We start from the raw sequence: 23,117 nt of genomic DNA, 5'->3' as shown, positions 1-23,117 counted from the left end.
AGCTGGTGCGGGGACTGGGGAAGCTGGTGTGGGGACTGGGGAAGCTGGTGCGGGGACTGGGGAAGCTGGTGCGGGGACTGGGGAAGCTGGTGCGGGGACTGGGGAAGCTGGTGTGGGGACTGGGGAAGCTGGTGTGGGGACTGGGGAAGCTGGTGTGGGGACTGGGGAAGCTGGTGTGGGGACTGGGGAAGCTGGTGTGGGGACTGGGGAAGCTGGTGTGGGGACTGGGGAAGCTGGTGTTGGGACTGGGGAAGCTGGTGTTGGGACTGGGGAAGCTGGTGTTGGGACTGGGGAAGCTGGTGTGGGGACTGGGGAAGCTGGTGTGGGGACTGGGGAAGCTGGTGCGGGGACTGGGGAAGCTGGTGCGGGGACTGGGGAAGCTGGTGTGGGGACTGGGGAAGCTGGTGTGGGGACTGGGGAAGCTGGTGCGGGGACTGGGGAAGCTGGTGCGGGGACTGGGGAAGCTGCTAGAATGAGTTTAACGGCACACAGATGCAACCATTAAGCTTTACTGACCATTTCATCACCATGGGTATCCACAATGGGACTGTGTTACTATGAGTTAGTATCATCTCATATTAGTTTAATTGTCTGAAGATGATATTAAGATATTTAGGAAAGTAGACTTTGCAATTTAAGCTACCCACAGAGCATATCACTATTCCTGGCGTGCAGAGCAGAGAATGCCTGTATCATGTTGATGTGATGCCTACTTCATGTTGATGTGATGCCTGCTTCATTTTGATGTGATGCCTGTATCATGTTGATGTGATGTGATGCCTGTTTCATGTTGATGTGATGTGATGCCTGTATCATGTTGATGGGACGTGATGCCTGCTTCATGTTGATGTGATGCCTGTATCATGTTGATGTGATGTGATGCCTGCATCATGTTGATGTGATGCCTGCATCATGTTGATGTGATGCCTGCATCATGTTGATGTGATGCCTGTATCATGTTGATGTGATGCCTGCATCATGTTGATGTGATGCCAGTATAATGTTGATGTGATGCCTGTATCATGTGGATGTGATGCCTGCATCATATTGATGTGATGTGATGCCTGTTTCGTGTTGATGTGATGCCTGAATCATGTTGATGTGATGCCTGCATCATGTTGATGTGATGCCTGCATAATGTTGATGTGATGTAATGCCTGTATCATGTTGATGTGATGTGATGCCTGCATCATGTTGATGTGATGTGATGCCAGTATAATGTTGATGTGATGCCTGTATCATGTTGATGTGATGCCTGCATCATGTTGATGTGATGTGATGCCTGTTTCGTGTTGATGTGATGCCTGCATCATGTTGATGTGATGCCTGTATCATGTTGATGTGATGCCTGCATCATGTTGATGTGATGCCTGCTTCATTTTGATGTGATGCCTGTATCATGTCGATGTGATGTGATGCCTGTATCATGTTGATGTGATGCCTGCTTCATTTTGATGTGATGCCTGTATCATGTTGATGTGACGTGATGCCTGTATCATGTTGACGTGATGCCTGTATCATCTTGATGTGATGCCTGCTTCATGTTGATGTGATGCCTGTTTCATGTTGATGTGATGCCTGTATCATGTTGATGTGATGTCATGCCTGTATCATGTTGATAAAATGCCTGCATCATGTTGATGTGATGTAATGCCTGTATCATGTTGATGTGATGCCTGCATCATATTGATGTGATGTGATGCCTGTTTCGTGTTGATGTGATGTCTTCATCATGTTGATGTGATGCCTGCATCATGTTGATGTGATGTAATGCCTGTATCATGTTGATGTGATGTGATGCCTGCATCATGTTGATGTGTTGTGATGCCTGTATCATGTTCATAAAATGCCTGCATCATGTTGATGTGATGTGATACCAGTATGTTGATGTGATGCCTGTATCATGTTGATGTGATGCCTGCATCATGTTGATGTGATGTGATGCCTGTTACGTGTTGATGTGATGCCTTCATCATGTTGATGTGATGCCTGTATCATGTCGATGTGATGCCTGCATTATGTTGATTTGATGCCTGTATCATGTTGTTGGTATGCCTGCATTATGTTGATGTGATGCCTGTATCATGTCGATGTGATGCCTGCATTATGTTGATTTGATGCCTGTATCATGTTGTTGGGATGCCTGTGTCATGTTGATGTGATGCCTGTATCATGTTGATGTGATGCCTGCAGCATGTTGATGTGATGTCTGCTTCATGTTGATGTGATGCCTGTATCATGTTGATGTGATGCCTGCTTCATTTTGATGTGATGCCTGTATCATGTTGATGTGACGTGATGCCTGTATCATGTTGATGTGATGTGACGTGATGCCTGTATCATGTTGATGTGATGCCTGTATCATGTTGATGTGATGCCTGCTTCATGTTGACGTGATGCCTGTATCATGTTGATGTGATGCCTGCTTCATGTTGACGTGATGCCTGTATCATGTTGATGTGACGTGATGCCTGTATCATGTTGATGTGATGCCTGTATTATGTTGATGTAATGTGATGCCTGCATCATGTTGATGTGATGTGATGTGATGCCTGTATCATGTTGATGTGACCTGATGCCAGTTTCATGTTGATGTGATGCCTGCTTCATGTTGACGTGATGCCTGTATCATGTTTATGTGATGTGATGCCTGTATAATGTTGATGTGATGTGATGCCTGTGTCATGTTGATGTGACGTGATTCCTGCTTCATGTTGATGTGATATGATGCCCAGTATCATGTTGATGTGACGTGATGCCTGCTTCATGTTGATGTGATGCCTGTATCATGTGGATGTGATGGGATGCCTGTATCATGTTGATGTGATGTGATGCCTGCATCATGTTGATATGATGTGATGCCTGTATCATGTTGATGGGATGCCTGTATCATGTTGATGTGATGCCTGCATCATGTTGTGATGCCTGTATCATGTTGATGTGATGCCTGTATCATGTTGATGTGATGCCTGTATCATGTGGATGTGATGCCTGTATCATGTGGATGTGATGCCTGTATCATGTTGATGTGATGTGATGCCTGCATCATGTTGATGTGATGTGATGCCTGCATCATGTTGTTGTGATGTAATGTTTGTATCATGTTGATGTGATGCCTGCTTCATGTTGATGTGATGTGATGTCTGCATCATGTTGATGTGATGTGATGCCTGCATCATGTTGTTGTGATGTAATGTTTGTATCATGTTGATGTGATGCCTGCTTGATGTTGATGTGATGCCTGCTTCATGTTGATGTGATGTGATGCCTGCTTGATGTTGATGTGATGCCTGCTTCATGTTGATGTGATGTAATGTCTGCATTTCCCAAACTCTATTAAAATCTGCTTTTAGGGATCAAAGTGTGTGGTTGCATTCCAAAGTAGTAGGCTGGTCTAAAGTAGTGCACTATAGGCTGGTCTAAAGTAGTGCACTAAATAGGGGATAGGGTGCCATTTGGGACTCACATACTGTGTCTCTGATTACAGCAGTACTGATAGGGACAGTAATGCCCTCCTGTGCCACCAGATTACTCATTATAATGGTTCATTATTATGATTCATTATGGTTCATTATTAGGATTCATTATGGTTCATTATTAGGATTCATTATGGTTCATTATTAGGATTCATTATGGTTCATTATTATGATTCATTATGGTTCATTATTACAATTCATTATGGTTCATTATGGTTCATTATTAGGATTCATTATTACAATTCATTATGGTTCATTATTAGGATTCATTATGGTTCATTATTATGATTAATTATTGTTCATTATTAGGATTCATTATTACAATTCATTATGGTTCATTATTATGATCCATCATGATTCATTATTATGATTCACTAGGATGATTCATTATGATTCATTGTTATGCAGTGACAAGGTACCCAGATAATAGATGTAGTGGTGTTTTGGAAGGAATACCCACAGGGCACAACAAGTTGTGGATTCAAATCCTGCTGGGATCACATACACTTCCTGCTGGGATCACATACACTTCCTGCTGGGATCACATACACTTCCTGCTGGGATCACATACACTTCCGTTCAAATGTTTCGGGTCACTTAGAAATGTCCTTGTTTTCCATGAAAACATACGTGAAATGAGTTTGAATAGGAAATATAGCAAAATGCATATGAAATGTAGTCATTGACAAGGTTAGAAATAATGATTTTTAAATCGAAATAATAATTGTGTCCTTCAAACTTTGCTTTCGTCAAAGAATCCTCCATTTGCAGCAATTACAGCCTTGCAGACCTTTGGCATTCTAGTTGTCAATTTGTTGAGGTAATCTGAAGAGATTTCACCCCATGCTTCCTGAAGCACCTCCCACAAGTTGGATTGGCTTGATGGGCACTTCTTACGTACCATATGGTCAAGCTGCTCCCACAACAGCTCAATAGGGTTGAGATCCGGTGACTGTGCTGGCCACTCCATTATAGACAGAATACCAGCTGACTGCTATTCCCCTAAATAGTTATTGCATAGTTTGGAGCTGTGCTTTGGGTCATTGTCCTGTTGTAGGAGGAAATTGGCTCCAATCAAGTGCCGTCCACAGAGTATGGCATGGCGTTGCAAAATGGAGTGATAGCCTTCCTTCTTCAAGATCCCTTTTATCCTGTACAAATCTCCCACTTTACCACCACCAAAGCACCCCCAGACCATCCACCATGCTTGACAGATGGCATCAAGCACTCCTCCAGCATCTTTTCATTTGGTCTGCGTCTCACAAATGTTCTTCTTTGTGATCCGAACACCTCAAACTTCAATCCGTCTGTCCATAACACTTTTTTCCAATCTTCCGCTGTCCAGTGTCTGTGTTCTTTTGCCCATCTTCATATTTTCTTTTTATTGGCCAGTCTGAGATATGGCTTTTTATTTGCAACTCTGCCTAGAAGGTCAGCATCCCGGAGTCGCCTCTTCACTGTTGACGTTGAAACTGTTGTTTTGTGGGTACTATTTAATGAAGCTGCCAGTTGAGGACCTGCAAGGCGTCTGTTTCTCAAACTAGACACTCTAATGTATTGTGCACCGGGGCCTCCCACTCCTCTTTCTATTTTGGTTAGAGCCAGTTTGTGCTGTTCTGTGAAGGGAGTAGTACACAGCATTGTACGAGATCTTCAGTTTCTTGGCAATTTCTCGCATGGAATAGCCTTCATTTCTCAGAACAAGAATAGACTGACGAGTTTCAGAAGAAAGTTCTTGGTCTCTGGCCATTTTGACCCTGTAATCGAAACCACAATTGCTGATGCTCCAGATACTCAACTAGTCTCAAGAAGGACAGTTTTATTGCTTCTTTAATCAGCACAACAGTTTTAGCTGTGCTAACATAATTGCAAAAGGGTTTTCTAATGATCAATTAGCCTTTTCAAATGATAAACTTGGATTAGCAAACACAACGTGCCATTGGAACACAGGACTGATGGTTGCTGATAATGGGCCTCTGTACGCCGATGTAGATATTCCATTATAGCGTTTCCAGCTACAATAGCCATTTACAACATTAACAATGTCTACACTGTATTTCTGATACATTTTATGTTATTTTAATGGACAAGAAAATTGCTTTTCTTTCGAAAACAAGGACATTTCTAAGTGACTGTCACGGATTCAGCCGAGGCTGCTCCTCCTCCTTGCTCGGGCAGGCTGCGGCGTTCGTCGTCCCCGTAGTACTAGCTGCTGCCGATCGATGTTTCAGTGTTTGTCTTGTTTGGTCTTTATTGTTTACCCCTGTTTCCCATTATGTTTTATTGTGTTCCCTTTATAACCCTCTGTTTCTCATTGTGTATTATGCGTTATTGTTTTGGTCTTTGCGGCAGTTGCCCATGTGTGCGGGTCAGGTTATTTCCTCGCTGTTTGAGGCTGCCTTTGTACTTTGTATTTGCACTGCATCCAGTAAAGTTTCTGCCAGTAGCTCGGTGTCCTGCTCTTGACTTCGCCTACCGCATACACGTCGCTGTGACAGAATAAAGCACCTTTAGACATGGAGTCAGCAGGAGCGGCGGTGTCAGCTGGATCAATAGAAGAGCGCGTAGAACAACAAGCGGCTATGATCCAGGCTCTCGGCACCGCCATGGAACAGGTGGTGAAAACCGTGGAGCGATGGGAAAGAAGAAGTTGGTCTACACCTCCTCCGACGATACCACCACCATCAGCTATGCCCATCGCTTCATCTCCGGGGTCCAGTGGGATTCGGCTCTCGCTCCCGAGGGCTTATGATGGCACAGCTGCCGGGTGTCAGGGTTTCCTGCTCCAAGTGGAACTCTACCTGGCAACCATCCACCCGGCGCCCTCGGGATACGAGAGCGTGTCCGCCCTCATCTCCTGTCTGTCCAGCAAGGCGCTGGTGTGGGCCAATGCCGAGTGGGGGGGAATAGACGCCGCTACAGTCAACTATGCGGAGTTCACCCGCCGCTTCAGGGCAGTATTCGATCATCCACCAGAGGGAAAGGCGGCGGGTGAACGTCTATTCCACCTTCGACAGGGGAGGAGGAGCGCGCAGGAGTTCGCACTGGACTTCCGGACACTGGCTGCCAACGCGGGATGGAATGAGAGGGCCCTCATCGACCACTACAGATGTAGCCTGAGGGAGGACGTGCGTCGGGAATTGGCCTGCAGGGACACCAACCTAAACTTCAATCAACTGGTGGACATGTCGATTCGCCTGGACACCCTGTTGGCTACCCGCGGACGTCCGGACTCGGGGCCGTCCATTCCATCCCCCAGCACTTCCGAGCCGACCCCGATGGAGCTCGGAGGTGCTGGTGCTAGGAGAGAGACCAGGAGAGAGGCCGTCCCCTGCACCAACTGTGGCCGCAGAGGACACACTGCTGGTCGGTGCTGGGGAGGGACTCCTCGGAATCAAGGCAGTAGGCCGCGCACTGATGAGTCATTCCAGGTGAGTAGGCGCCCAACTCACCCAGAGCTCCCTGTTGCGCATATGTGTATTAAAGTTGTGTTTCCCGAGGTTTCTCCTCATTCCCAGCATAAGGCGCTAGTCGATTCAGGCGCAGCTGGGAATTTTATCGATCGCCATTTCACCCATAAGTTAGGGATTCCTATAGTTCCAGTGGATGTGCCCTTCCCTATCCATGCCCTAGATAGTCGCCCTTTGGGGTCTGGGTTGATTAGGGAGGTCACGGCGCCGCTCAGGATGAAAACACAGGAGGGCCATGAGGAGATAATTCAGTTGTATTTGATTGACTCTCCTGCGTTTCCCATGGTGTTGGGGCTTCCCTGGTTGACGTCTCATGACCCCAACATTTCATGGCAACAGAGGGCTCTCAAGGGATGGTCTGATCAGTGTGGGTGTTGTGTGGGTGTTTCCGTAGAGGCCACGACGGTGGAAAGTCCGAACCAAGTTCCCACCATGCACATTCCACCTGAATATGCCGATTTGGCTCTCGCCTTCTGTAAAAAGAAGGCGACTCAATTACCACCCCATCGACAGGGGGATTGTGCGATAAACCTCCAAGTAGGCGCTGCGCTTCCATGTAGCCATGTGTATCCTCCGTCTCAGGCGGAGACGGTGGCTATGGAAACATATGTCGCCGAATCGCTGAGACAGGGATACATACGGCCGTCCACTACCCCTGCGTCCTCGAGTTTCTTTTTTGTGAAGAAGAAAGATGGGGGTTTACGCCCGTGTATTGACTACCGTGGTCTCAATCAGATCACCCTCAAATAGCTATCCTCTCCCTCTGATTGCTAGTATGACGGAGTCATTACACGGGGTGCAATTCTTCACTAAATTGGATCTCAGGAGCGCGTACAACCTGGTGCGCATTAGGGAGGGAGATGAGTGGAAGACAGCATTCAGTACCACATCGGGTCACTATGAGTACTTCGTCATGCCATACGGGTTAATGAATGCTCCTTCAGTCTTCCAATCGTTTGTGGATGAGATTTTCCGGGACTTACATGGACAGGGTGTAGTGGTGTATATTGATGACATTCTAAAATACTCCGCTACCCGCGCAGAGCATGTGTCCCTGGTTCGTCGGGTGCTTGGTAGACTGTTGGAGCATGACCTGTATGCAAAGGCGGAGAAATGTATGTTCTTCCAGGAGTCCATCTCCTTCCTGGGACACCGGTTATCCGCGTCAGGGGTGGTGATGGAGATTGACCGTGTTTCAGCCATGCGCAATTGGCCGACTCCCTCCACGGTGAAGGAGGTGCAGCGGTTCTTGGGTTTTGCCAATTACTACCGGAGGTTTATCCGGGGCTTTGGGCAGGTAGCAGCTCCCATTACCTCCATGCTAAAGGTGGGTCCGGTGCGTCTGCAGTGGTCGGCTGAGGCGGACAGAGCTTTTAGGCATCTGAAGGACCTGTTTACCTCGGCTCCGGTGCTGGCACATCCGGATTTCTCTTTGGCGTTCCAAGTTAAGGTGGATGCGTCCGAGGCTGGGATCGGTGCTGTATTGTCTCAGCGCTCGGGTACACCACCTAAACTCCGCCCCTGTGCTTTCTTTTCTAAGAAGCTCAGTCCGGCGGAGCTTAATTATGATGTGGGGGACAGGGAGCTGTTAGCTGTGGTGCAAGCCCTGAAGGTGTGGAGGCATTGGCTTGAGGGGGCTAAACACCCTTTTCTCATTTTGACTGACCCTCATAACCTGGAGTACATCCAGGCGGCGAGGAGGCTGAACCCTCGCCAGGCTAGGTGAGCTATGTTTTTCACCCGATTTGTATTTACGCTCACCTATAGACCAGGGTCACAGAACGCTAAGGCAGACGCCCTGTCCCGACTATATGACACAGAGGAGAGGTCCATTGCGCCTACTCCCATACTTCCGGAGTCTTGTCTGGTGGCACCGGTGGTATGGGAGGTTGATGCGGACATCGAGCGGGCGTTAAGTACCGATCCTACTCCCCCACAGTGTCCAGAGGGTCGGAAGTATGTGCCGCTCGAGGTTCGTGATCGATTAATATATTGGGCTCACACGTCACCCTCCTCTGGCCATCCTGGTATTGGACGGACAGTGCACTGCCTTAGTGGAAAGTACTGGTGGCCCACTTTGGCTAAGGACGTGAGGGTTTATGTTTCCTCCTGCTCGGTGAGCGCCCAGTGTAAGGCGCCTAGACACCTACCCAGAGGGAAATTGCAACCCCTACCCATTCCACAACGACCGTGGTCTCACCTCTCGGTGGATTTCATCACGGACCTTCCCCCCTCCCAGGGGAATACGACGATCTTGGTCGTTGTGGATCGGTTTTCAAAGGCCTGCCGTCTCATTCCTATGCCAGGCCTCCCTACAGCCCTACAAACTGCTGACGCCCTGTTTACACACGTCTTCCGGCACTACGGGGTACCTGAGGATATAGTGTCTAATCGGGGTCCCCAGTTCACCTCTAGAGTCTGGAGGGCGTTTATGGAACGTCTGGGGGTCTCGATTAGCCTTACCTCGGGTTTCCACCCCGAGAGTAATGGGCAGGTGGAGAGAGTGAACCAGGATGTGGGTAGGTTTCTGAGGTCCTATTGCCAGGACTGGCAGGAGGAGTGGTCGGGATATATCCCCTGGGCTGAGATAGCCCAAAACTCACTCCGTCACTCCTCAACTAACCTTACGCCTTTCCAGTGTGTGCTAGGTTATCAGCAGGTCCTGGCACCTTGGCATCAGAGCCAGATCGAAGCCCCTGCGGTGGACGAGTGGATTCGGCGCTCGGAGGAAACCTGGAACGCTGCGCATGTCCATCTACAGCGAGCGATCAGGCAGCAAAAGGCGAGCGCCGATCGCCACCGCAGTGAGGCTCCGGTGTATGCACCGGGAGATCGGGTCTGGCTCTCGACCCGAAACCTGCCCCTTCGCCTGCCCTGCCGGAAGCTGGGTCGGCGGTTTGTGGGGCCATTTAAAGTCCTGAGGAGATTGAACGAGGTATGTTATAGGTTACAACTGCCCAATTAATTACTGCATTAACTCCTCATTCCATGTGTCTCTCCTCAGGCCGGTAGTAGCTGGTCCACTCCAGGAGAGTGAGGTACGAGAGGCTCCTCCGCCCCCGCTGGACATCGAGGGGGCTCCGGCGTACTCAGTCCGTTCCATCTTGGATTCGAGGCGTCGGATGGGGGGCCTGCAGTATCTCGTGGAGTGGGAGGGGTACGGTCCAGAGGAACGGTGCTGGGTCCCTAGGAGGGACATCCTAGATCCCTCCATGTTGAGGGATTTCCACCGGAGTCATCCGACTTGCCCTGCTCCGCGTCCTCCTGGCCGTCCCCGAGGCCGGGGTCGGCGCACGGCTGGAGCCGCGCGTCAAGGGGGGGGGTACTGTCACGGATTCAGCCGAGGCTGCTCCTCCTCCTTGCTCGGGCAGGCTTCGGCGTTCGTCGTCCCCAGAGTATTAGCTGCTTCCGATCGATGTTTCGGTTTTTGTCTTGTTTGGTCTTTATTGTTTACACCCGTTTCCAATTATGTTTTATTGTGTTCCCTTTATAACCCTCTGTTTCTCATTGTGTATTGTGCGTCATTTTTTTGGTTTTTGCGGCAGTTGCCCATGTGTGCGGGTCTTGTTATTTCCTCGCTGTTTGAGGTTGCCTGTGTACTTTGTATTTTGCACTGCATCCAGTAAAGTATCTGTCAGTAGCTCGGTGTCCTGCTCTTGACTTCGCCTACCGCATACACGTCGCTGTGACAGTGACCCCCTATTTGAACGGTAGTATACATATTCTAAACATGTATGTATTCAATGTAATGTGAGTCACTACAAGTAGCATATTACAGTACGTCGCTGTCTGATAAAACATTATTACAAAAATCATATTGTCATTTCTGAAACATTTATTGAAAGCAGTAACTCCCCTTAATGTACTCTGAACATTCCATGACTCTAGGACCAAGAAAATGTATTCAAAATAGCTTCTGAAGTTTCAAAATGGTATATTCATTAATGGGCAAAATGGTAATGTCCTGAAAAATGTATATTTTGGAGATGAGGTATTCATCAGACAGCGACTATACGTGGCATACATTTATTACATTAAATGGCACAACAACAGACATGGGATGCACCAATGTACTTTGGCATAAGGACCCAAATGCCGATGTTATGGGTTCAAGTCCAGCTGGGATCACACACGCACATACATGCCACCAGTACGCTTCATTATTATGCAGTGACAGGGCACAGAGATAATGCATTACGCTTCATTATTATGCAGTGACAGGGCACAGAGATAATACATTATGCTGCATTATTATGCAGTGACAGGGCACAGAGATAATACATTATGCTTCATTATTATGCAATGACAGGGCACAGAGATAATACATTATGCTGCATTATTATGCAGTGACAGGGCACAGAGATAATACATTATGCTTCATCATTATGCAGTGACAGGGCACAGAGATAATACATTATGCTTAGTTAATATTGCAGTGACAGGGCACATAGATAATGCATGAACTGCATATATCATTGATCAGATGACCATCCTACCCATGCTAGATTACGGAGACGTAATTTATAGATCGGCAGGTAAGGGTGCTCTCGAGCGGCTAGATGTTCTTTACCATTCGGCCATCAGATTTGCCACCAATGCTCCTTATAGGACACATCACAGCACTCTATACTCCTCTGTAAACTGGTCATCTCTGTATACCCGTCGCAAGACCCACTGGTTGATGCTTATTTATAAAACCCTCTTAGGCCTCACTCCCCCCTATCTGAGATACCTACTGCAGCCCTCATCCTCCACATACAACACCCGTTCTGCCTGTCACATTCTGTTAAAGGTCCCCAAAGCACACACATCCCTGGGTCGCTCCTCTTTTCAGTTCGCTGCAGCTAGCGACTGGAACGAGCTGCAAAAAACACTCAAACTGGACAGTTTTATCTCTTCATACAAAGACTCAATCATGGACACTCTTACTGACAGTTGTGGCTGCTTCGCGTGATGTATTGTTGTCTCTACCTTCTTGCCCTTTGTGCTGTTGTCTGTCCCAATAATGTTTGTACCATGTTTTGTGCTGCTGCCATGTTGTGCTGCTGCCATGCTGTGTTGTCATGTGTTGCTGCCATGCTATGTGGTTGTCTTAGGTCTCTCTTTATGTAGTGTTGTGGTGTCTCTCTTTATGTAGTGTTGTGGCGTCTCTCTTTATGTAGTGTTGTGGCGTCTCTCTTTATGTAGTGTTGTGGTGTCTCTCTTGTTGTGTTGTCTTAGGTCTCTCTTTATGTAGTGTTGTGGCGTCTCTCTTTATGTAGTGTTGTGGCGTCTCTCTTTATGTAGTGTTGTGGCGTCTCTCTATATGTAGTGTTGTGGCGTCTCTCTTTATGTAGTGTTGTGGCGTCTCTCTTTATGTAGTGTTGTGGTGTCTCTCTTTATGTAGTGTTGTGGTGTCTCTCTCTTTATGTAGTGTTGTGGTGTCTCTCTTTATGTAGTGTTGTGGTGTCTCTCTCTTTATGTAGTGTTGTGGTGTCTCTCTTTATGTAGTGTTGTGGTGTCTCTCTTTATGTAGTGTTGTGGCGTCTCTCTTTATGTAGTGTTGTGGTGTCTCTCTTTATGTAGTGTTGTGGTGTCTCTCTTTATGTAGTGTTGTGGTGTCTCTCTTTATGTAGTGTTGTGGCGTCTCTCTTTATGTAGTGTTGTGGTGTCTCTCTTTATGTAGTGTTGTGGTGTCTCTCTTTATGTAGTGTTGTGGTGTCTCTCTTTATGTAGTGTTGTGGTGTCTCTCTTTATGTAGTGTTGTGGCTTCTCTCTTTATGTAGTGTTGTGGTGTCTCTCTTTATGTAGTGTTGTGGTGTCTCTCTTTATGTAGTGTTGTGGCGTCTCTCTTTATGTAGTGTTGTGGTTTCTCTCTTTATGTAGTGTTGTGGTGTCTCTTTATGTAGTGTTGTGGTGTCTCTCTTTATGTAGTGTTGTGGTGTCTCTCTTTATGTAGTGTTGTGGTCTCTTGTCGTAATGTGTGTTTTGTCCTATATATTATTATTATTTTATTTTTTCAGCCCCCGTCCCCGCAGGAGGCCTTTTGCCTTTTGGTAGGCAGTCATTGTAAATAAGAATGTGCTCTTAACTGACTTGCCTAATTAAATAAAGAAAAAATATATAATTGTGTTTTAGCATGAAGAACCGTATGTGGCTCAGTTGAGTAAGATGGTTGTTGGTTCAATTACCACAGGGATCACAGGCGCATACTCAATATGTATGTATTCACTGTACTGGGAATACGTTGGTAGCATTGAGGTGAATTAGGGATTATAGATGTGGTAGTTTGTAGCATTGAGGTGAATTAGGGGTTATAGATGTGGTAGTTTGTAGCATTGAGGTGAATTAGGGCACGAACTGGAAGGTCAGCCTCAGTCGTATTCTCACATATATCCTGGCCAATGGTGTGCGTGGCCAAAGAGTTCTATTTTCATGTCATCCAACAAATGTAACCGCCTGGAGTTTGCTAAACGGCGTTGGCACTTGGATTGGAACCGGTGCTTTGGTCAGATGACATGAACATAGAGCTCTTTGGCCACGCCCCCCAGTGGTGGGTTTGGAGTCGAACTGAGGAATCATATGCAGAAAATAACCCCGTAAAATATGGCTCTATGGATCTTTGATGTTATGCGGCTATTTTGCTTCCACTGGTCCTGTGGCCTTTGTTAAGGTCAACGGCATCATGAACTTTACCCAAATTTCACTTTACCCAGTAACAGGACATTTTAGCCCAAAACCTTGTTGATTCTGCCAGGAGGCTGAAACTTGGCTGCAAGGGGATCTTCCAGCAAGACAATTACCCCAAGCACACATCAAAATCCACAAAGAAATTGTTAATTTGCCCCAAAATCAACATTTTGCGAAGGCCATCTCAGTCTCCGGACTTGAAACCCATTGAAAACCTGTGGTTTGAATTGAAGAGGGCAGACCATAAGCGCAGGCCAAGGATATCAAGGATCTGGAAAGATTCTGTATGGATGAACGGTCTAAGATCCCTCCCAATGTGTTCTCCAATCTCATAAAACATTTTAGAAAAAGGCTCAGTGCCATTATCCTCACAAGGTGAGGTATTGAAAGGTTTTGAAAACAGGGATGTCAATAATTTTGACCTCTACTTTAAGATTTTTTTTTATTAAAATCTCTTTCTCTGAGCATTTGTATCAGTATAAAATAATATAATTTTCCATTTTTGGGGGAGCATACAGTATTTGAATTACACAGTAATGTTAGCTCATCTTTATCAATGGTGTCAATCATTTCAGACCTACATACAGTGCATTGGGAAAGTGTTCAGACCCCTTGACTTTTTCCACATTTTGTTACGTTACAGCCTTATTCTAAAATGGATTAAATCATTTTTTCCCCCTCATAAATCTATACCCAATCCCCCACAATGACAAAGCAAAAACAGGTTTTTATAATATTTTGCACATACATTTTTTTTTACAAATACTGAAATATTACATTTACATAAGTATTCAGACCCTTTACTCAGTACTTTGTTAAACAGATACCAGGTACAGTCCTGCAGGCCCTTGATGGTCAGGACCAGTTAAACAGATACCAGGTACAGTCCTGCAGGCCCTTGATGGTCAGGACCAGTTAAACAGATGCCAGGTACAGTCCTGCAGGCCCTTGATGGTCAGGACCAGTTAAACAGATACCAGGTACAGTCCTGCAGGCCCTTGATGGTCAGGACCAGTTAAACAGATACCAGGTACAGTCTTGCAGGCCCTTGATGGTCAGGACCAGTTAAACAGATACCAGGTACAGTCCTGCAGGCCCTTGATGGTCAGGACCAGTTAAACAGATACCAGGTACAGTCCTGCAGGCCCTTGATGGTCAGGACCAGTTAAACAGGTACCAGGTACAGTCCTGTAGGCCCTTGATGGTCAGGACCAGTTAAACAGGTACCAGGTACAGTCCTGTAGGCCCTTGATGGTCAGGACTGTTCCAGATGATTAGTCATTCAGTCAGTCATCATAGAGAGTGTTACATAACAGATCCAGACAGAAACCCATTTGTTGGATATCCATGACTCAGTTAACCAAGGAGCGCACAAGCTGTGAATGTCCTGGTTTAGCCTGTACTTGTTGATGGTACACCGTTACTCAACATACCCCTTGCAAATATAATTATTTCCTTGTCTTAAAGCTACAGGCTGGGAGTTGGGAGCAGGTTGACGTTTATTGTCATTAATCTTGCCCTGGAGGCAGAACTGAGCAATTTCCGCTAGATGGGCCAGCTGTGAAGTAAAAATTGCCTATATTGTAGAAATTCATGAAAATCAAATTGTTCTTTTTGGTCTTAATTTAAAGGTCCAATGCAGCTGTTTAAAAAAAAAATCTCAATATCAAAACATTTCTGGGTAACAATTAAGTACCTTACTGTGATTGTTTTCAATAAAATGGTCAAAAATATGAATAAAATTGCTTATTAGCAAAGAGCAATTTCTCAAGGAAGAATATTCCTAGGAATGTCTGGGAGTGGTCTGAGTGGGGAGGGGGAAACTGAAAACTGGCTGTTATTGGCAGAGAGGTTTGGAACTCTCTTTCTTATTGGTCTATTGACTCATTTATCGCCTGGTGATGTCACCAGGCAGGCCAAAATTACATCCCACCAAAACAGGCTGACATTTCTTTTCTAACAGCTCTTACATTAAAGGGCATTAATCATTTTCACAATTTCACTGTATTATTACAACCTCATAGTGTGGAAATATAAATTAAACATAGGTAGATCATGTTTTTGACTGCATTGGGACATTAAGGTTAGGGTTAGGCATTAGGGTTAGCAGTGTGGTTAAGGTTAGGGTTAGGTTTAAAATCAGATTCTATGACTTTGTGGCTGTGCCAGCTAGTGACCACTCTGCAAAGTTGCCTCCAGGGCAAGATTCATGACAATAAATGCCAACCTGCGATTTGCGAAGCTGTTCAATTGGTAATTTCAATTGTTGAGATTTACGGATTGTAGTTTTAAGGATGAAAGCTTACATTTTACTTATTTTTTTTTTAAAGCTGAACCTTACTGGATGCAGGTGTAGTTGGTAGTGAACACAGCATTACAGACAGAGGTTGGGTTGGTTGGGTTGGGTTGGTTGGGTTGGTGGGTTGGGTTGGTTGGTGGGTTGGTGGGTTGGGTTGGGTTGGTTGGGTTGGGTTGGTTGGGTTGGTGGGTTGGGTTGGTTGGTGGGTTGGTGGGTTGGGTTGGTTGGGTTGGTTGGTTGGGTTGGGTTGGTTGGGTTGGTTGGGTTGGTTGGTTGGGTTGGTGGGTTGATGGGTTGGGTTGGTTGGGTTGGTTGGTGGGTTGGGTTGGTTGGGTTGGTGGGTTGGGTTGGTTGGTGGGTTGGTGGGTTGGGTTGGTGGGTTGGTGGGTTGGTTGGTGGGTTGGTTGGTGGGTTGGGTTGGTGGGTTGGGTTGGTTGGTTGGTGGGTTGGTTGGGTTGGTTGGTTGGTGGGTTGGTTGTTTGGGTTGGTTAGTTGGTGGGTTGGTTGGTGGGTTGGTTGGTGGGTTGGTGGGTTGGTGGGTTGGTTGGTTGGTTGGTGGGTTGGGTTGGTGGGTTGGGTTGGTGGGTTGGGTTGGTTGGTTGGTGGGTTGGTTGGTGGGTTGGGTTGGTGGGTTGGGTTTGTTGGTTGGTGGGTTGGTTGGTGGGTTGGGTTGGTGGGTTGGGTTGGGTTGGTTGGTGGGTTGGGTTGGTTGGGTTGGTGGGTTGGGTTGGTTGGTGGGTTGGTGGGTTGGGTGGGTTGGTTGGTGGGTTCGGTTGGTTGGGTTGGTGGGTTGGGTTGGTTGGGTTGGTTGGTGGGTTGGGTTGGTTGGGTTGGTGGGTTGGGTTGGTTGGTGGGTTGGTGGGTTGGGTTGGTGGGTTGGGTTGGTTGGGTTGGTGGGTTGGGTTGGTGGGTTGGGTTGGTGGGTTGGGTTGGTTGGGTTGGTTGGTGGGTTGGGTTGGTTGGGTTGGTGGGTTGGGTTGGTTGGTGGGTGGGTTGGTTGGTAGGTGGGTTGGGTTGGGTTGGTTGGTGGGTGGGTGGGTTGGGTTGGTTGGTGGGTTGGGTTGGTGGGTGGGTTGGGTTGGTTGGTGGGTTGGGTTGGTGGGTTGGTTGGTGGGTTGGTTGGTGGGTTGGTGAGTTGGTGGGTTGGTGGGTTGGTGGATTGGTTGGTGGGTTGGTTGGTGGGTTGGTGGGTTGGTTGGTGGGTTGGTTGGTTGGTGGGTTGGTTGGTTGGGTTGGTTGGTTGGTGGGTGGGTTGGTGGGTTGGTGGGTTGGTGGGTTGGTTGGTGGGTTGGTTGGTGGGTTGGGTTGGTTGGTTGGTGGGTTGGTTGGTGGGTTGGTTGGTGGGTGGGTTGGTTGGTGGGTTGGGTTGGTTGGTGGGTTGGTGGGTTGGGTTGGTGGGTTGGTGGGTTGGGTTGGTGGGTTCCTCACTGAGTTCCCTGAATTCCTATCTGACATTTTAGTCATGGCAGATACTATTCAATTTTTTTGTGACTAATATTCACATGGAAAAGTCCACAGACCCACTCCAAAAGGCTTTCGGAGCCATCATCGACTCAATGGGTTTTGTTCAACATGTCTCCGGACCTACTCATTTCCACAGTCATACCCTGGATCTAGTTTTGTCCTGTGGAATAAATATTATGGATTTAAATGTTTTTCCTCATAATCCTGGACTATCGGACCACCATCTTATTACGTTTGCAATCGCAACAAATAATCTGCTCAGACCCCAAACAAGGATCATCAAAAGCCAAATTCTCGGACAACCCAAAGATTCCTAGATGCCCTTCCAGACTCCCTCCACCTACTCAAGGACGTCAGAGTATAAAAATCAGTTAACCACCTAACTGAGGATCTAAATTTAACCTTGCGTAATACTCTAGACCCCTAAAAACAAAAAACATTTGTCACAAGAAATGTGCTCCCTGGTATACAGAAAATACCAGAGCACTGAAGCAAGATTCCAGAAAATTGGAATGGGAAATGGCGCTCCACCAAACTGGAAGTCTTCCGACTAGCTTGGAAAGACAACACCGTGCAATATCAAAGAGTCCTCACTCCTCCTATTCTTCCAACCTAATTGAGGAGAATAAGAACAATCCTCCCAAAATAAATGTTGGATCCTGTCGCAAAGCTAACTAAAAAGCAGCATTCAACAAGAGAAGATGGCTTTCACTTCAGCAGTGATGAATTCATGAACTTCTTCGAATTACGGACTCCTCTTTGAATCTGCGTATTTCTCCAAAGCTCAGTTGTCCTGAGTCTGCACAGAACTGCCAGGACCTAGAATCGATGGTGTTATGATGAGTTTCTAGGGTATCAAGTGATTACGAATGTAAGGATGTACTTAGTCACTTAAGATGGGGAGTTCATATTAGATATTTAATATGGTACCATGGTTAGTTATAACAGAATGACAGAGCTTTGCCTCTATCATCTCCCTCACTCCAGAACAAAGATCCACTCTCTCTATATATACACTATGTTACAAGTCTCTCCACGAACATCTGGTAACCCTCCATTGGCACTCCCATTCTTTGATGTTATTACTCTTTACCCCAGTCAGTATATCCTGTCCATCAATCATGCTATCATAAACATCAGTAATCTCCTCTGACATAACGGAACTCTGTGGCCCCAAGCCACTTATCTAGTAACTCTAACCTGGTCCCCACGATACTATGACATGACATCATAACACTATAAAAACCTCATATCAACTGGAGACACTCAAGTTTTTTAATCCTCTTGACACATTCATGAAAATAGGCTTGGTTGGGTTGGTGGGTTGGGTTGGTTGGTTGGTTGGGTTGGTTGGTTTGGGTTGGGTTGGGTTGGTTGGGTTGGGTTGGGTTGGGTTGGGTTGGGTTGGTTGGTTGGTTGGTTGGGTTGGGTTGGGTTGGGTTGGGTTGGGTTGGTTGGGTTGGGTTGGGTTGGTTGGTTTGGTGGAGGGATCAATCAAATAAATAACAACAAATGGTGCATTGTACTGTAAAACACACAGCCAATCAACAGGTAGACTGGAGTCACCACTATGCAGTCAGAACCACATGAGAACCACATGAGAACCGCATGAGAACCGCATGAGAACCAGTGGAGGCTCCTCAGAGGAGGAAGGGGAGGACCATCCTAATCACTGAATTTCAGAAAAAAATTATGAAACATTAAAGTTATCCTTTTTAGATAAAACTATACGAAATATATTTAAATGTCACCAAATAATTTAGTAAAACACACTGTTTTGCAATGAAGGTCTACAGCAGCCTCAACAACACCCTCTAGGGTAGCACCATGGTGTAGCCGGAGGACAGCTATTTCCAGTCCTCCTCTGGCTACATTGACTTCAATACAAAACCTAGTATGCTCGTACTCCTCACCCCCTTCCATAGAGCTACATGGTAACTATGACGACTTCCGGAGGACGTCCTCCAACCAAGCTTTTGCAGTGTGAACTGACATGTTGTTCATCCAATCAAAGGAAGAGAGAATTAACCTAGTACTACGCATGTGTGATTTAGAAGCTTGGTGAGTTGGTGATATTGTTGGATAGATTGAGATTGAGATAGTGAATAGTGATAATTTAGCATTTTTAGGATATTATTCAATTAGAATTATTTTATTAAAACTACAGGAGACGGAAGAGGTGGATTACATATTGTTTTCTTGGTTTTAGAATTTTATTTTTGTGTCAAGTTAGTGCAATTTATTTAAATTTGCCTTGCCAACTTTAGTAGCAAGTAGCTAGCTAGCTAGCTAGCAGTGTGCAGTTTTCTACCCCCAAGCCATAAGACTCCTGAACAGCTAATCATGGCTACCCGGACTATTTGCATTGCCACCCCCCTCCCCCCACCCCTCTTTTACGCTGCTGCTAGTCTGTTTATTATCTATGCATAGTCACTTTAATAACTCTACCTACATGTACATATTACCTCAATTACCTCGACTAGCCGGTGCCCCCTGTATATAGCCTCCCTACTGTTATTTCACATTGACTCTGTGCCGGTACCCCCCTCTATATAGCCTCCCTACTGTTATTTCACATTGACTCTGTACCGGTACCCCCTGTATATAGCCTCCCTACTGTTATTTCCCATTGACTCTGTACCGGTACCCCCTGTATATAGCCTCCCTACTGTTATTTCCCATTGACTCTGTACCGTACCCCCTGTATATAGCCTCCTACTGTTATTTCACATTGACTCTGTACCGGTACCCCCTGTATATAGCCTCCCTACTGTTATTTCACATTGACTCTGTCCCGGTACCCCCTCTATATAGCCTCCCTACTGTTATTTCCCATTGACTCTGTACCGGTACCCCCTGTATATAACCTCCCTACTGTTATTTCCCATTGACTCTGTACCGGTACCCCCTGTATATAGCCTCCTACTGTTATTTCCCATTGACTCTGTACCGGTACCCCCTGTATATAGCCTCTCTACTGTTATTTCCCATTGACTCTGTACCGGTACCCCCTGTATATAGCCTCCCTACTGTTATTTCACATTGACTCTGTCCCGGTACCCCCTCTATATAGCCTCCCTACTGTTATTTCCCATTGACTCTGTACCGGTACCCCCGTATATAGCCTCCCCTACTGTTATTTCCCATTGACTCTGTACCGGTACCCCCTGTATATAACCTCCCTACTGTTATTTCCCATTGACTCTGTACCGGTACCCCCTGTATATAGCCTCCCTACTGTTATTTCCCATTGACTCTGTACCGGTACCCCCTGTATATAGCCTCCCTACTGTTATTTCCCATTGACTCTGTACCGGTACCCCCTGTATATAGCCTCCCTACTGTTATTACATATTGACTCTGTACCGGTACCCCCTGTATATAGCCTCCCTACTATTATTACATATTGACTCTGTACCGGTGCCCCCTGTATATAGCCTCCCTACTGTTATTACATATTGACTCTGTACCGGTACCCCCTGTATATAGCCTCTCTACTGTTATTTCCCATTGACTCTGTACCGGTACCCCCCTGTATATAGCCTCCCTACTGTTATTTCCCATTGACTCTGTACCGGTACCCCCTGTATATAGCCTCTCTACTGTTATTTCCCATTGACTCTGTACCGGTACCCCCCTGTATATAGCCTCCCTACTGTTATTTCCCATTGACTCTGTACCGGTACCCCCTGTATATAGCCTCCCTACTGTTATTTCCCATTGACTCTGTACCGGTACCCCCTGTATATAGCCTCCCCTACTGTTATTTCCCATTGACTCTGTACCGGTACCCCCTGTATATAGCCTCCCTACTGTTATTTCCCATTGACTCTGTACCGGTACCCCCCTGTATATAGCCTCCTACTGTTATTTCCCATTGACTCTGTACCGTTACCCCCTGTATATAGCCTCCCTACTGTTATTTCACATTGACTCTGTACCGGTACCCCCTGTATATAGCCTCCTACTGTTATTTCCCATTGACTCTGTACCGGTACCCCCTGTATATAGCCTCCCTACTGTTATTTCCCATTGACTCTGTACCGTACCCCCTGTATATAGCCTCTCTACTGTTATTTCCCATTGACTCTGTACCGGTACCCCCTGTATATAGCCTCCCTACTGTTATTTCACATTGACTCTGTCCCGGTACCCCCTCTATATAGCCTCCCTACTGTTATTTCCCATTGACTCTGTACCGGTACCCCCCGTATATAGCCTCCCTACTGTTATTTCCCATTGACTCTGTACCGGTACCCCCTGTATATAACCTCCCTACTGTTATTTCCCATTGACTCTGTACCGGTACCCCTGTATATAGCCTCCCTACTGTTATTTCCCATTGACTCTGTACCGGTACCCCCTGTATATAGCCTCCCTACTGTTATTTCCCATTGACTCTGTACCGGTACCCCCTGTATATAGCCTCCCTACTGTTATTACATATTGACTCTGTACCGGTACCCCCTGTATATAGCCTCCCTACTATTATTACATATTGACTCTGTACCGGTGCCCCCTGTATATAGCCTCCCTACTGTTATTACATATTGACTCTGTACCGCATATCCCCCTGTATATAGCCTCTCTACTGTTATTTCCCATTGACTCTGTACCGGTACCCCCCTGTATATAGCCTCCCCTACTGTTATTTCCCATTGACTCTGTACCGGTACCCCCTGTATATAGCCTCTCTACTGTTATTTCCCATTGACTCTGTACCGGTACCCCCTGTATATAGCCTCCCTACTGTTATTTCCCATTGACTCTGTACCGGTACCCCCCTGTATATAGCCTCCCTACTGTTATTTCCCATTGACTCTGTACCGGTACCCCCTGTATATAGCCTCCCTACTGTTATTTCCCATTGACTCTGTACCGGTACCCCGCTGTATATAGCCTCCCTACTGTTATTTCCCATTGACTCTGTACCGGTACCCCCTGTATATAGCCTCCCTACTGTTATTTCCCATTGACTCTGTACCGTACCCCCTGTATATAGCCTCCCTACTGTTATTTCCCATTGACTCTGTGCAGTACCCCCTGTATATAGCCTCCCTACTGTTATTTCCCATTGACTCTGTACCGGTACCCCCTGTATATAGCCTCCCCTACTGTTATTTCCCATTGACTCTGTACCGGTACCCCCTGTATATAGCCTCCCTACTGTTATTTCCCATTGACTCTGTACCGGTACCCCCTGTATATAGCCTCCCTACTGTTATTTCCCATTGACTCTGTACCGGTACCCCCCTGTATATAGCCTCCCTACTGTTATTTCCCATTGACTCTGTACCGGTACCCCCTGTATATAGCCTCTTTACTGTTATTTCACATTGACTCTGTACCGGTACCCCCTGTATATAGCCTCCCTACTGTTATTTCCCATTGACTCTGTACCGGTACCCCCTGTATATAGCCTCCCTACTGTTATTTCCCATTGACTCTGTACCGGTACCCCCTGTATATAGCCTCCCTACTGTTATTTCCCATTGACTCTGTCCCGGTACCCCCCTGTATATAGCCTCCCTACTGTTATTTCCCATTGACTCTGTACCGGTACCCCCTGTATATAGCCTCCCTACTGTTATTTCCCATTGACTCTGTACCGGTACCCCCTGTATATAGCCTCCCTACTGTTATTTCCCATTGACTCTGTACCGGTACCCCGCTGTATATAGCCTCCCTACTGTTATTTCCCATTGACTCTGTACCGGTACCCCCCTGTATATAGCCTCC

The sequence above is a fragment of the Coregonus clupeaformis genome, chromosome 19 (genome assembly GCF_020615455.1).
Source record: "Coregonus clupeaformis isolate EN_2021a chromosome 19, ASM2061545v1, whole genome shotgun sequence".
Lineage (NCBI taxonomy): Eukaryota > Metazoa > Chordata > Actinopteri > Salmoniformes > Salmonidae > Coregonus > Coregonus clupeaformis.
Note: the sequence above shows the minus strand (reverse complement) of the source record.